Here is a 14,732-nt window from a genome sequence, read left to right as displayed (position 1 = left end):
ATCAATGGAGATTGTTCAAGTACTACTTGGTATAACCCTGGCACATTAAGTGGTCAGTAACAGTTAGCTATGGTTATGATGAAGTATCAACAAATGGGGGGATTCAGCATCTGGAACACCCCCCCCCGTGTGTGTGTGTGTGTGTGTGTGTGTGTGTGTGTGTGTGTGTGTGTGTGTGTGTGTTTTCCAGGCAGAGGACAACAAAGTCAAGCATAGTTCTGACCCAAGCCCACCAGGAGCACCCAGCTCCCTTTGAACCTCCAGGAAAGTCCCAGAGCGTGCACACCTATCGCCTGGCACTGGAGTTTCCATTCTTTTGCATAATCCTTGATAACCTTGGATATCTTACCACCTGCTGAACCCGACAGGGAAAGCTTGGGTGAGGACTGGAAGGAAAGAATGGGAGGGGGAGATAATTCAAAGCTAACCTTTGAGGGGACCCGGATGGGTAGAGGCAGAGAGAAACCTGAGTCCTGTTTTCTGGGAAAAGGGACAAGTGAGTTTGTAAAACATATGAAGTAGTCTGGTTCAGATGCAAGTGGTGTGAAGGGATTCTCTGAGGACATGTTGGGGAGATAGTGTTCGAACTCAGCACAGGAGTGTAGACAAGTGCCCTCGTGGCAGGAGGAGACCAAGAGAAGCCTTCTCTCTCCTGCAACCTTCCAAGGTAGTCTTCCTTCTTTAGAGCCTTTCTTTTACCACTTAGCAGGCTGTCATTTGGTCCTGAGGAAGGAAGAAGCTAAGCTCTGGCTTCTTTAAACACAAAAGAAAACAATAAACAAACAAACAAAAAACCCTTGTCCTCATCCCACCCCCATCTTAGACTTCTCATCCAATGGAGGATGCCCCTGAAGGCTATTTAGATCAGGAATGAAGAGGCCACTCTTTCAGTCTCTGTTTCTACAGTTGTAAAATGGGAAGAATGATGTCTGGTGTTAGTCCACCAAGAGCTTACTGAAAGACTACAGTATGCAGTACCAGAATGAGAGAGAAGCCCTTGCCTTTGGATAGACACAAGGCTATCCCGAATCTAGGCTGCATGTAGAGCTGCGGTGTTAGAAGTCGGCACAGGAAGAGTTGGAGTTGACAATGGGGTCTGCCTGTGAAGTGCTGTGACCTTGGTTAACTGAGAGTAGAGTTCCAGACAATAATACCAAAGCAGCCCAGCTAGGACTATCTCTGGAGGGTCCCGGAATATTGGATGTGCTCAGTAGCTCTACTACCTCTGTCCAGAAAGCTAAGGTGAGCAGACTAGCAGGCGATTTACAAACAGGCTACCACCACGTCCACCTGGGACTCAGTGGGGGACAGGTGTGCCACTTAGGCATGGAATGTGTTTGTCCACCTGTCTTTAGCAGGAGCCTGAGACTGGAAACATCCCCCCACACCTCCTCCCAAGCTAGGCTGAATTGCATCCTGCTGTTCCCAAGGTACACTTCACTGACCTCTATTGACTAATGGCGCCGGGTTTCCATGCCTCATGCTGGAACCGGGTAAATATTTATCGAAGTGATTGGGCGTCCTAATTAAGAGATTTGTGCCGTTTCTCTTTCCTTTTTAAAGATTCAAAGCCGAGGCTTAGGAGATTAAGAAATAGTTTGCTGGTATTAACGCAGCCATCTTAGCAAGGGCGGAGAAGAATTACCCATGCTGGTGTCCTGGGGCAAACTGGGGAGGGGGTACTTCAGGGAAGCACGGGGCCTGGATGAAGGCTGGTGTAGAACTCTGGCCTAGCGTCCATGCTCTGTGATGGTGGGGCTGAGCTGCAGTTGGAGGGAAGAGAAGAGGGAGTTTGCCTGACAGCTTTTTCCCCCTTTCAATTCTACTCTCTTTCTGTCCCTCTATTAAGTGGATTTACAAATATGTTTGTCATGTATACACAGTGACATATCAGGTTTGTGTACCTGCTGGTTCTCAACTGGAGGTTGCTTTGCCCTCTAGAGGACATTGGCATTATCCAGAGACATTTTTTGTTGTCATAACTCAAGAGTGGAGGCACACTGTCATCTGAATTATTATTATTATTATTATTATTATTATTATTATTATTATTAATTTGTTTATTTTCTCTCAACATTTCTCAGTGTGTGTGTGGAGGTTAGAGAACAACTTTTTGGAAGTCAGTTCTTTCCTCCCACCCTGTTAGTCCTGGGAACCGAACTCGGGTAGTCAGAGCGAACGCTTCTAAGCATTACTACAGAGCCAAGAAAAGCCACCACGGCGAGGAATTATATGGCTCCTAACCCCAACAGTGTGGAGCTGGGTAGCTTGCATAAATCTGTAGTAATCACTTTGTGTTGCCATGACAAAATGAGGACAACGTAAGTAGGGAGGGGTTTATTTTTTGGCCTATAGTCCGAGGCTCTAGTCCTTCATGGTGGGGAGAACACAGTGGTGAAAGTTAGCTCTTCTGGCACTGAAACTGATTCTTTCCGTAAACCAGTCAGGGTTTCCAAACAGAGCTCCGGGGAAATCCTGGGACCTTCAAAAGATGATAGGGCAGGGAGAAGATAGGGAAGTAGAGATTGTAACCTCAGAGACACCCCCACACATACACACACACATCTTCTATCAGAATAGCTCTGATTTTTATCTTGTCATGTAGGTTAACTTCTCTTAAAGTTCCTTGGGGGGGATGCAGGTGGATTCCTGGGGTTTAAAAGAAGTTTTAGGGTTTCTGAACTTCCTGGTATCAGGACAGGCGTTCTGGGTGTGCCTGCTGAATTTAGAGAGCAGGGCTGTAGTTCCACCGAGCTGGGATGTGCCCTGGGGCCTTCACATCAGCGGCCCTTGTGCTCTCTTCACACTTAAGGAGTCTGCTTGCTTGAATTCAGCAGAACCTACTCTACTATAACTACGGCCCAACAAGGGAGGGTTCCTGAGTGTTCAGTCCTGGAACTACTAATGGAGAAGTGGGGGTACTGTTCACCCCAGAACTCTTGATGGAGAATAGCCCAAGCTCGGGGTTCTTTGTCTTCATCATTAGTCTTACTCTGTGAGTGGGCACACTCGAGGTGTGTATGCCACTTGTGTGCAGGTGTCTGTGACGATCAGACGAGGGCATCAGATGCACAGACCTGGATTTACAGGTAGTTTGTGGGCTACCTGCTGTGGGCACTGGGACCTGAAATGCTGTCCTCTGCAAGGACAGGCAGCACTTTTAACCTCTGAGTCATTCTCCAGAACCATGGTTTGATTTGTTTCGAGAGGGGATCTCTTAGAGCCAAGCCTGGCCTTGAGCTCCCAATTCTTCTACCTTTGCCTCTCAAATTCACTAAGGCAGGCCAAGCTCAGGTCCATAGCTGGGCGGCCTACAGAGGTAAAGCCATGGATTCCACAAAGGAGCCAGCCTTTTCTTTCACCTTTGACAGAGGAGGTTGAAGAAAGACCTAGGCAGGAGTGACCTTTGTGGGAGATCAGGGTTTACACCCTGGCCCATGGAGTTACAGAGCAGGTGCCCATAAGCACTGCACAACCCCACTCAGCAGCATCTGGCCTCCTCTTACAAAAGATCCCAGTGAAACAGTGTTCTGTTCTGCTAACCAAGCCCTGGTGCTTTCTGTTACATCCCCTAACATATGCCCTTGACCTCCTGCCTTCATCATCCACTCCGGCCCCATAATGGAGCACCCACAGTAACTTAGGAGCAAGTCAATAGATGAATGCAATTTAAAAAAAAAAAGGAAGCCTGGGCTGGTGGCACACATCTTTAGTTCCGTTGGTGGGGAGGCAGAGACAAGGAGATCTCTATGAATTTGGATCAACAGTGAGTCCCAGGCTAGCCAGGGCTGTATGTCTAAACCCTATCTCAGAAAAAAAATCACTTTAAAGTAATAAACAAAAATAAGGAGGGGATCAGCAGGATAGTTCAGAGTGCAAAGGCAACAACTGGTACACAAGCCTGAGACCTGACTTCAGTTCTTGAAAGCCACAGGAACGGGGGAATTGATTCTGCAGCACTGTCCTCTGGCCTACAAACGTGTACTGCTACACACACACACACACACACACACACACACACACACACACACACACACACTTTAAGGTCTATCAGAAAATGGCAAGGGTCACTGAGGCTGTGCAGAGACCCTCGTGTGCTGTCTGCTGGTGAAACTGTGAAGTTGGGTAAGTGCCATGAGGTCAGTGTGGCAGTTCCTCGAGAATGTTAAAAATAGAATCGCCATGGGACAGGGCGGTCCCACTTCTTTTGTATATACCCAGGAGAAATGAAAACAGAATCTGAAAGAGATAGTTGCACAACGGTGTGGACCACGGCAACATTGCTCAGCACGAGCAGGAGGTGGAAGTAACCTAGATGTAGGCCAGAAAGCAACCCTGAAGAAGAATCCGTGACACACATAGACAAGGAGACATTATCCAGCCTTTAAAAAGAAAGAAATCCAGGCATGTGCTACAGTGTGGATGAATCTTGAGAGGTTGACACCGAGGGGAAGGAAGTCATAGACAAATGTTTTATGAATCGGCTTTAATGAGCTACTAAAATAGTCAGGCTCAGAGAAAGAGAAAGGAATGCTGGTTACTGTGTTGGGGAGGGACAAGTCGGGGGTTTCTTAGGGCTACAGAGTTCCAGCTTGAAGTCGGGAAATTAGTTGTGTGACTGTGTATAGTTAACAGTATTTGTACATTTAGCAGTGGCAGATTTTATGCACTGGTTTTTGTTTTTGTTTTTGTTTTTTACTACAGTTAATAGTATCCTTAACCCTTCTCCTCCTTTGACGGATGGGTTCTCTGCCATTTTAAAATCAGTTCCTAGAGATCATAGCCCTTAGCCCTCTCTTCCAGCCTTCTATCAGCATAGTCTATTTCAAACAGGAAAAATGGACTTGGTTTCTGGACCCAGTGCCTGGCCTGAAAGCATGTTCTTTACCAAGATGCCTTCAGCCTGGCATGGGCCACTGAGAACATATCCTCTTTCCCTGTTTTTTTTTTTTTTAACAATTTTTAAAAGTACAGTTAATTTACTTGGAAGGTGCGCACACACAATCACGTCTCAGGGCCTCACGATAGTATTGCCAGAAGCACAGGGCTGCAGGCTGGTGAGGACTGACCCATAGGATCATCGACACATGGGGACTGGGAACTCGGAACCCATAGGTGAAATGTCAACATACATAATTAGGGAGGGCTCCCCAAAAGGAGCCGAGAACCCACAAAAGCATATGCCTTGGCCCTGGTCTGCTATTGGCTAAGCCACTTGGCCTGTGTTCACACACTCTTAAAATCAATAACAACTGGGTGGGTGTCAGGATTGGGCTTATATGTATTTGTACAACCAGCTCCTGGGAGAGACTGTAGGGTGTAAGGGCCAAGGTTGCAGAAGTTTCGCTTCGCAGCACCACTAGACCAGAGACTCCAGGGACAGCCTTCAGTAGAAGACAGCTGCCTCATCCAAGCCCTTGTCCACTGCTCAGGAAAGCCAGCACTCAGGGCCTCCAGGTCAGGGTGCACAAAGACAGGAAGGACTGTAACCTCTCCTTGGTTAGAGCAACTCAACTCAGAAAGCTTACAGAGCTCCCAATGGAAGGTCTCCGTGTGTCTTCACCAATCTCCCCTCCTCCCAATCCAGCTTTCCAAAATAGCACACAAACCTTCCATAATTTGCTTTGGTCAGGTTTAGCAAATCAAAATGCAGGGCCTCCAGTTTGATCAGAATTCCTTTAAACAACGATTAGCTGTTACTTATCACGACAGTATCTTGAATATTGCCTGGGACAAATTCATCCTAAACAAAGAAACAACCCCATTTATTTATTTAACATTTTGATTCGTCTGCCTGTCCTTGTTTGCCTGGCAACCCTGCTCTACCTTAAGCCTTTTCTGGGGAACCTGCTCTAAAACCCCAACAAGTGGCACCCCATTTTAGAAACAGAAAACTGAACTTCAGAGTTGTGGTTCTATGTGTGACCTCGGTTACTATGGAGGAGCAAAAACGAAAGCAGGGGTTTCAGGGGTTGGGGTGGGGTACAAAAATTACCCACGAATGTTTAAGGCACACACACACACACACACACACACACACACACACACACACACACACACACACACACACACACACAGAGCTCCGGAAAAGAGCTCCAGCTCGGGTTTTCCAGCCAGCCTTTCCAGGCAGGGCTGAGCAACCCCCTGGAAGAACATTTTAATCAGCCACCTTGTCTCTGCCTCTCTTGGCCTTTGCTTTCATTGTCAGAGTCTGTGTCAATAGCTGGAAATCCAGGCACAGCCCGTGGAGACATCTTCCCATCCCAAGCAGCAACCTCACAAAGGGCAGGACTCCCCCCTTTATAGGGAAAACAAACAAGTCTGGGGTCTCCCAGGGACTGTGGGCTTGGGGGAGGGGAGCAGGCAGCCAGCTGGCTCAGCCTGGCCTAAGCTCCCACCCTCAGTAGCTTCCCACTCCTAGCTGCCTTTCGCCTAGCAGAAGTGGATGGGGAGGGAAGCTGTAATCTGCGGGAGTTCAGCAGGCTCAAGCCTCAGCTGCCTCCAGCCCAGCCATCCCTCTGGGTACTGCTCTCCCAGCCAGGGTGACCTCCGAGCAAAGTAGGCACTTCCACTTTCCTGATTGAAACTCCTCTATAGCTCCCTGTAGCCATCAGCCAGGTCCTTTCCCATCCCTGGCCTTCCACTTGGACTCTGCTAGGTGAAAAGAGCCCTCTCCCCCGTCCATTTCTAGACTCTTTTCTTCTATGAAGTCTTTGCAGTACCTCCTTGGTCAGAAAACTCACTTCTCTTCTGTGCTACCCGGGTGTCCTTGTTTGCATGTGATGACCTCCCTCATGGTGGTGTCCTACCTTCATGCAGCTGGGTATCTCTAGAACCCTTCTCTAGGAAGTAACCATGGGTAAAGGTTTATACCGATTGTCAATTTAACAGGATCCAGAATCCGTAGGAAGACAAACCTCTGGGCATGTCTGCGAAGCAAATTCTAGACTGGGTTACCCTGAGGAAAGAGACTCATCCTGAATGTGAGCATCACTCTCACATGGCTGCTAACCTGGGCTGAGGAAAGAAGAGAAGGCAAGCTGAGCCCCAGCATTCATCTCGCTCTGCTTCCTGGTTACCTCCTTGGTGTCCCCTGGTCACCAAGGGCTGCCCCTGGCTACAGGGCCTAGGTTATAGCTTCCAGGTCAAGATTAAAGTGAGTGTCAAGGAGCACCAGGGCCTGGTCCATGGGATAACTGGTGACTCTAACAGCCCCATGTGAGGGGTTGGGGATTTAGCTCAGTGGTAGAGCGCTTGCCTAGAAAACAGCCCCATGTGTCTTCCCCGCCACCACTCTTAGTCTGCTACCTGTGGAGGCTGTGACCATCATACCTCTGAAATGCTCCAAACCCTGCTCTGGCTTCCCCATTCTCTCTGAGAAAAGTTCAAGTCCTTATGTGGTCCAGCAGGCTCTTTGGACCTGTCCCGGTGTCCTCTGCCCCATGAGTGGCTTATCCCTGTGTGCTGGACACAGTCCTCCCTATAAATCTTACTGCTTCATCCCTACTTGTAAGGTTCTTTGCCCAAACTCACTGAGCTAACTAACAGGAGCTCCCTCCCTCCCTCCCTCCCTCCCTCCCTCCCCTTTCTACCATATTAGCAGGGCCTGCCCTGGTCACTCATTGAAGACCAAAGTCTGCCTCACTCTGTCTTCTTACTCCTGACCCTCCTCACTCTCACTCAGTCGAACACTCTGATTTCATTTCCAATGAACCATGAACTTCCTCCAGTTAGCTGTCTGTCCTGTGCCCTACAGGGTCAGCCCCACAAGGCCAGTGCCTCCACCTTGTTCACTACTGCAGCTCTAAGGCAGCCCTGGGTGCAGGGGATGCACTCAGTAAAACATGTAAGCCAAGGCAAGAACTAAATCAGTGCAGGGCTGAGGCATTAGCTCAGTCACTAAAGTGCACACCATGTAAACATGTGATCCCTATACACATGCTACACGCCAGGGTGGGTGGCACATGCCTGTAGTCCCAACCCTGGAGGAGTAGAAAAAGGACAGTCCCTATAGTTTATTAGCCAGACTGTCTACCCTAATCAGTAAGCCCCAAGTCCTAGTGAGAGATCCTGTCCCAAAATATGAGGTGAATGGTCCCTAAGTAATGATACTCCAGCTACTCTAGGCTGACCTCTGGCCTCCACATGCTGCACATGCGAGTGAGTGCTCTCTCTCTCTCTCTCTCTCTCTCTCTCTCTCTCTCTCTCTCTCACACACACACACACACTCAAGCATAGAGAAAGAGGGGGGGCAGTAGGTGTGAATCCAATAGGGACACAGAGTCCAGCCTGGCCTTCAGTAACTTCGGAGGATATTATAGGATGAATATGCTAAAATGGATGGGTGAGGAACATGAAAGGAGAGAACAAAATGTCACCCCCACAAGGTGGGGGAGGGCTCATACACTCTTCCTTCCCGTTCAGGGGTGGGGACAAGACCGATTCATCCATCAAGTGAGCCCTCACCAGACAGAGTCCTAACCTTCCATTAATCCAACTTCTTCCTCTGCCCCTGTCTACCTAAGAGAGCTATGGAAGAGGCGCCTTGGCTCAAGATCCTAGAATATCTCCCCTTGAAAGAACCTGGAAGTGTGCAGGTTCAACTCCTGTGCTTAATTGTATAGGAGAGAACCATGGCCCCATATGGAAACGACTAAGGTCACAGGGCCTTGGTGGTGCCCTGCAACTGAATATCCTGACGCTCATCTGGCAGAGGGCTTTCGAATCAGCCTGTGAGCGACATGTTTTAACACAGAAGGCTTTATCCAGCATTTTCAATCTTTACGTGGCTGTATTTGTATGAAATCACCTTTGTTGTAATGCCTTGAAAAATCTGGCATCTATTTTCATGTTGGCAGATGTTTATTAAAAACCTATTACATGTAAATCTTGGAGCTATAGAAGGGCAAGACGCAGCCTTTGCCTCCCAAGAACTCTGGGAGATGGTGAGAGTTATCCTACAAAGAGCACCCAGATGGGGCTGCGACAAGGGCTTACCTAGTGTGTGCGAGGCCCAGGTTCCACACCCTCCGTCATAGAAACAAAACCAAGCAACAGCATAATGCTTAACAATCGGCCAAATGAGTTGAAAGCTCGTGTTCTCTTAGAAATCTCACACAGATCTGCCTAGTGACTTTCTTCCTCATTTATTCAGAACTTCCCAACCTTGGAAACAAACAGGAGAGATGTCCTTCAGATGCAAATGGCTACGCTGTGGCACATACAACTCATGGAATGCTATTCAAGGATGGAAAGGATATATACCACTCAGCCTTGAAAAGACAGGCAAGATAACCAAAGAATGCAAATTACTGAAGGTGGCCACCAGTCTGAAAGGGCTGCACACAGTGATCAGAAAAGGCAAAGTGGTGAATGATGATTGCTGGTGCAGAGGAAGAGGAGGGATGGGGTGGAGCAACAGGGACATGTTAGGATGATAAACCTGCCCTGTATGAGATTGTGACAGCTGTCTCTACCATATAGTATGGTATCAATGTATGTCATGTGCTTGTCAAATAATAGGATGTGCCACACATTTGTCAAACCCATAGAAGTATTTCCAAAAGGAGTCAGAGAATGTGTAATTCCTGTGTAAATCATGGGCTCAGATGATAATGGTGTGTCGGTGTTGACTGATGGGAGATGTTGATAATGAGCTAAGGGGTGTGGAAGAGTCTCAGGGTATCCTCTGAATCTCCTACTCAGTTTAGCTTTTAAATTAAAACAAAAAATGAGGGCTGGAGAGTTCACTTAGGGGTTTAGACTATGTGTCACTCTTGCAGAGAACCTGGCTTTGAGACCTAGCACCAACATGGTTGCTCATAACCATACCTAACTCCAGTCTCAAAGGATCAAATGCCCTCTTCTGACCTCTACAAGTGCCAAGCATGCACTTGTAGAGATACAGACCTCTCCCATACCCGTAAGATAAACAGTTTTTAAAATGCATTACTCAGGGTTGGGGATTTAACTCATTGGTAGAGTGCTTGCCTAGCAAGCGCAAGGCCCTGGGTTCGGTCCCCAGCTCCGGAAAAAAGAAAAAAAAAACATTAAAAAAATGCATTACTGGGGCTGGGGATTTAGCTCAGTGGTAGAGCGCTTACCTAGGAAGCGCAAGGCCCTGGGTTCGGTCCCCAGCTCCAAAAAAAAAAAAAAATGCATTACTCAAGGGGGTTTTATTTCACAGCAGGATTTCAGAGGTCAGAGAACAGCCCCGTGGAGTTATTCCTCTCCTATCTTTGCATGGGTTTTGGAGACAGAACTCAAGTTGCCAGGCTTGTGCAGCAAGAGCCCTTACCCACTGAGCCACCTCAGGGGACCTAACTCAGGTTTTCTACAAACCCAAAAAGGCCTGTGAAAAACTAAAACTTACTATTAAACTTTTTGTTTTTGAGACAGAATTAATAGAAAGAAGCAACCCGGGCAAGCCAGAAGAGATAAACATCACAGATCCACATCCAGGAAGAAAGTAAATCATAAAGGCCTCATTTTCCCTATTTCACTCAGTGGCCATGGCTTTCATGGAGGATTCCCTTGCAGCTACACTTGTTACAAGCTTGATTCCCTTGCAGCTGCATTTGTTGCAGGCTTCTTCACTACTGAGGCATACCTCCCTGGGGATCTCAGTGTGTTAGATGTTAAGTGCAAGGATATTCCCTGGGCCTTCTATAGCTCCAATAGCACTGAGCTATGGAAAGGTAGTGTGCAACCTGAGTATTACAGCAGTGTACTGACTTTGAGGCTAGCCTGGGCTACATGAGACAGTGTCTTAAATATAAAAATCATTAGTAGTTCTTATGAGGCTCTAACTCATCATCCATTTTCTTCCAGTTACTTAACACCAGGCACTCTGGCAGGGATGTGACTTTGCAAAGCCCTGAGTGAAGCAGGCTATCAGATGGTTAGCTTTAATTGTCAACATGACACAACCAAGAATCACTTGGGAAGAGAGACTTAATGAAGAACCGTCTAGATTAGGCTGGCCCGTGGCCATGCCTGTAAGGGATTGTCTTAATGATTCAGTGAGGTGGGATGGTCCACCCTATATGTGGGCAGCAGCATTTCACAGGCTGGGCTCTGAACTGTGAAAGAGTGGAGAGAGCAAACTAAGGGCAAACACGTGGGCATTCGTTCTCTTCAAGTTCCTGCTGACTTGTGAGCCAAGCACAGATCATTCATTTCTCCTCTAAGTTGTGCTTGTCTACGGTTTTATCACAGCAACTGGGAAGAAACTAAAAACAGTCCTGTAAGAAGCAGAGGACTAAGACCACTGCCTACACCTGCCACCTGCTTACTAAAAAGCTCATGTCCACCGAAAATCTACAGGGCCCACCCATGCCAGCAACTCTGATGTTCTGTGTCGTGGCTCTCAGATCCTAATACCCATCCACTTGTTTGCCCACTGGTACTTACTGCAGCCAAGTGATAGACTGGTGAGGGCAGACAGGTAGGTAGTCTTCTGCCTGGAGCTCATTTTTCTCTTTTGTTCCACCTCAGATCCCACGGGGCTTCCTTAGAGACACACTCTGCTTCCCAGACCTGGCCACACCTGCCTGTTTCAGGCCAATATGGATGGCCACATTTCAGAGCTGAGTAGAGTATGGGGTCTGTGGTGGAGACTCAGGAGCTGATGAGGACCTGAGTTCAGATCCCCAACACCTATAATAGAAATCTGGTTGAAGCAGGAGTCTTAACACTGGGTGGGGGTGGGGCTAGAAGATTCCTGGGGTCTTGGAGGATTAGTCAGTCTAGCCAGTAGGTAAACTCCCCTTTCTGTGAGAGACTGTCCTGGTTAGTCTTGTTTTGTTTTAGATTTATTTATTTATTTATTTAATGTATGTGAGTACACTGTCGCTATCTTCAGACACACCAGAAGTGGGCATCAGATCCCATTACAGATGATTGTGAGCCACCATGTGGTGGCTGGGATTTGAACTTAGGACCTCTGGAAGAGCAGTCAGTGCTCTTAACCACTGAGTCATCTCTTTAGCCCCCATGTCCCAGTTAGTTTTATGCCAACATGATGCAAGATGCAGGGAGAGGGACTCTCAGTTGAGAAAATGTACCAATAGGCTGTGCCCTATGGGCAAGTCTGCAGAACATTTTCTTGATTAATGGCTGATGTGCATAGGCCCAGATCACTGTGGTATATGGTGCCACCGTTGAGCTGCTTGTCCTGGATGGTATAAGAAAGCAGGCTGAGCAAGTCTGAGGAGCAAGCCAGTAGCCTAGGCATCATTTCCTGCCTCTGGGTTCCTGTGATCTGGAACTGTGAGCAGTGAAAGAAATGCATTCCTTTCCAAGTTTCTTTGGGTCAAGGTGTTTCTCACAGAAATAGAAACCCTAACCAAGGCAGAAATCCTGTCTCAAAAAAAAAAAAAAAAAAAAAAAAGCCGAGAATGACAGAGGACGACAACTAACCATGACCTCTGGCCTCTACTCACACATGCTTGCACAAGCACATACGCAGGAGAGAGAAAGAATAGGGAGGTAGGAAGGGGCCTGAGGCAGGACAGGTGAGAGAAGCACTCACTTTCTTGGAGACCACTTGCCCAGCCATTTCTCTGTCTGCTCTGTTTGGGCCTCTACCTTCTTCCGGCATCCTCCTCCCAGGAACAGATGATCACCATGTTCAGCCTTGGCAGCTTCCAATCGTTGCCTGTCTTTTAGGAGCTGCAGCCACCACACATCCTCTCTGTCAACAGGAATATCTCGGCAGCCCTCCTTGCCCAGCCCTGTGTTTGTAGCAAAGACCCCGTAAGTTGAAACCCACATTCTTATCTCTGTCAAGTCCCCCTCACATTTTTGAGCCTTCTCCTTCTCCAGGGTTTATTCCCCATTCTGAGGGCTCCACTCTGTCTTCTAATCCCCTCTTCCCTGTCACTTGTAAGTATTACTTCTGAACCCGGACCTGTTGGTGGTGGTCATTGCACTTAAGGAAGAATCAGTGGCCAGCCAGCCAGAAGCAAAGGAGTTCTGCTCAAATCCTCCTTGTTAGCATTTCCTTGGAGAATTGTTTTTACTTATGATGATAAAACTTTGCCTACTATCCTTAGAGTCTTGACAAGTTGTGATGTTAATTTACTGTTTCCTGGCTTGTCTGCTTGCTAGACTGGCTCTTACAGGGTGGGAACAATTCTGTCTCCTACATCCTGGTAGCCCAGTGCCAGACACTTGAGCCTCAGAACATTCCTCCAGACTGCCACAGTGATTGCATGCTGCCCCACTCCCTGCCTGCTGTGCCTCTTCCTTCTCATCTGTAAATGGGGAGAGCAGTGCCCACTTACCCAGTTCATGATCAGATGTCATGAGCTGTTAGGATGCTAATGTGTGTTAGTCTTTGTGACTGTCCAAATGCCACTTAGTTCCCCAGGCCCCTTCTCTGTGAAGAGGCAAAAGGCCTTCCAGGTGGTAGAGGGATATCTGTGTAATAAAGATCACAGTCACAGCCAAATAATAAGGACCAAATGCAGCCTTTATTAAGTACAGAATCAGATGCTACCCTAGACTCTTTGTTCCTAGAAAAGCCCGATTGTGGCCCCCACTTTACAGGGAAGAAATCAGGTAGAGAAACCAGCTTGTCCCAGCAGGAAAGTTGAAGTCAAATGTTAGGTATCGTCGTTGTTTTAGACCAGATGTCCTTAGCCCGGGTCAACACTGAACTCACCTTCAGTTGAGGATGACCTTGAACTTGTAATCCTCCGATCTCTGCCTTCTGGATGCTGTGAAGCCACACCCAGTTTATGCAGTACTGTGGGCAGAACCCAGAGCTTCCTGCATATTAGGCAGGAATTCTGACAAATGAACTCCATGCCTAACCTCGGGGGTTAAGCTTTGGTGGGACTTTGCCAAGGCCCCCTTAATCTAATAACTTTACCAGTTCAAGACGCTTGAGTTTGCATCTAACGATTTTGCCCCAGTGGCTGGCTGGCACTGGAAGTCCAGCGGCAAATGTGATTGATCCTAGAGCTACCAGTTGGGGTGGGACAGAAGAGGTGGACTTCTGTCAGAGCTCCAGCAACCCTACCCAGCCTTGTGTAGGGTTTCAGGTGTGGTGTGGTATGTGTGTGTGTGTGTGTGTGTGTGTGTGTGTGTGAATGTGTGTGTATGTGTTTATATATATGTATGTGTGTGTATGTGTGAATGTGTGTATGTGTATGTGTTTATATATGTGTATGTGTGTACATGTGTGTATATGTGTATATATGTGTGTGTATGTATGTGTGTTTGTGTGTGTATATGTGTGTATGTATGTCTATGTGTATGTATGTATTCTATGTGTGTGTATGTATTCTCTGTGTGTGTATGTGTGAATGTGTGTATGTGTTTATATATGTGTATGTGTGTGTATATGTGTATATATGTGTATGTGTATATGTATGCATATGTGTGTATGTATTCTATGTGTATATATGTGTGTATGTATGTCTATGTGTGTGTATGTGTGAATGTGTGTATGTGTATGTGTTTAGATATATGTGTGTGTACATGTGTATATGTGTATATGTATGCATATATGTGTGTGTACGTGTGTGTGTGTGTGTGTGTGTGTGTGTGTGTGTGTGTGTAAGGCAGACATGGAGGTATATGGTTGTTGGAAACTCTTGAGGTTCCAGAGGGTTCTTCCTTGCTATTTGTGCTAATCTGGGACAAACCTAAAGCCCTAGAACCCCAGAAAAATCAGGCCAGAGGCAGCTTCTCTGTCTCCAGATAGTCCTAGGTCACTTGCATTG

At 47.3% G+C, this 14,732-nt stretch overlaps 1 long non-coding RNA gene across 1 annotated transcript; it reads left to right on the top strand.

Annotated features, from left to right (window-relative positions):
- The first annotated feature begins 6,185 nt into the window (after positions 1-6,185).
- Positions 6,186-7,170, top strand: LOC134480065 (uncharacterized). The gene is made up of 2 exons (XR_010054199.1): positions 6,186-6,558; positions 6,892-7,170. It is a non-coding gene; the product is annotated as an uncharacterized LOC134480065 (long non-coding RNA).
- Positions 7,171-14,732: the final 7,562 nt, after the last annotated feature.

Source organism: Rattus norvegicus, chromosome 8, assembly GCF_036323735.1.
Source record: "Rattus norvegicus strain BN/NHsdMcwi chromosome 8, GRCr8, whole genome shotgun sequence".
Taxonomy (NCBI): domain Eukaryota; kingdom Metazoa; phylum Chordata; class Mammalia; order Rodentia; family Muridae; genus Rattus; species Rattus norvegicus.
The sequence above is the reverse complement of the archived record's forward strand: the minus strand, read 5'-3'. Positions and strand labels throughout refer to the sequence as shown.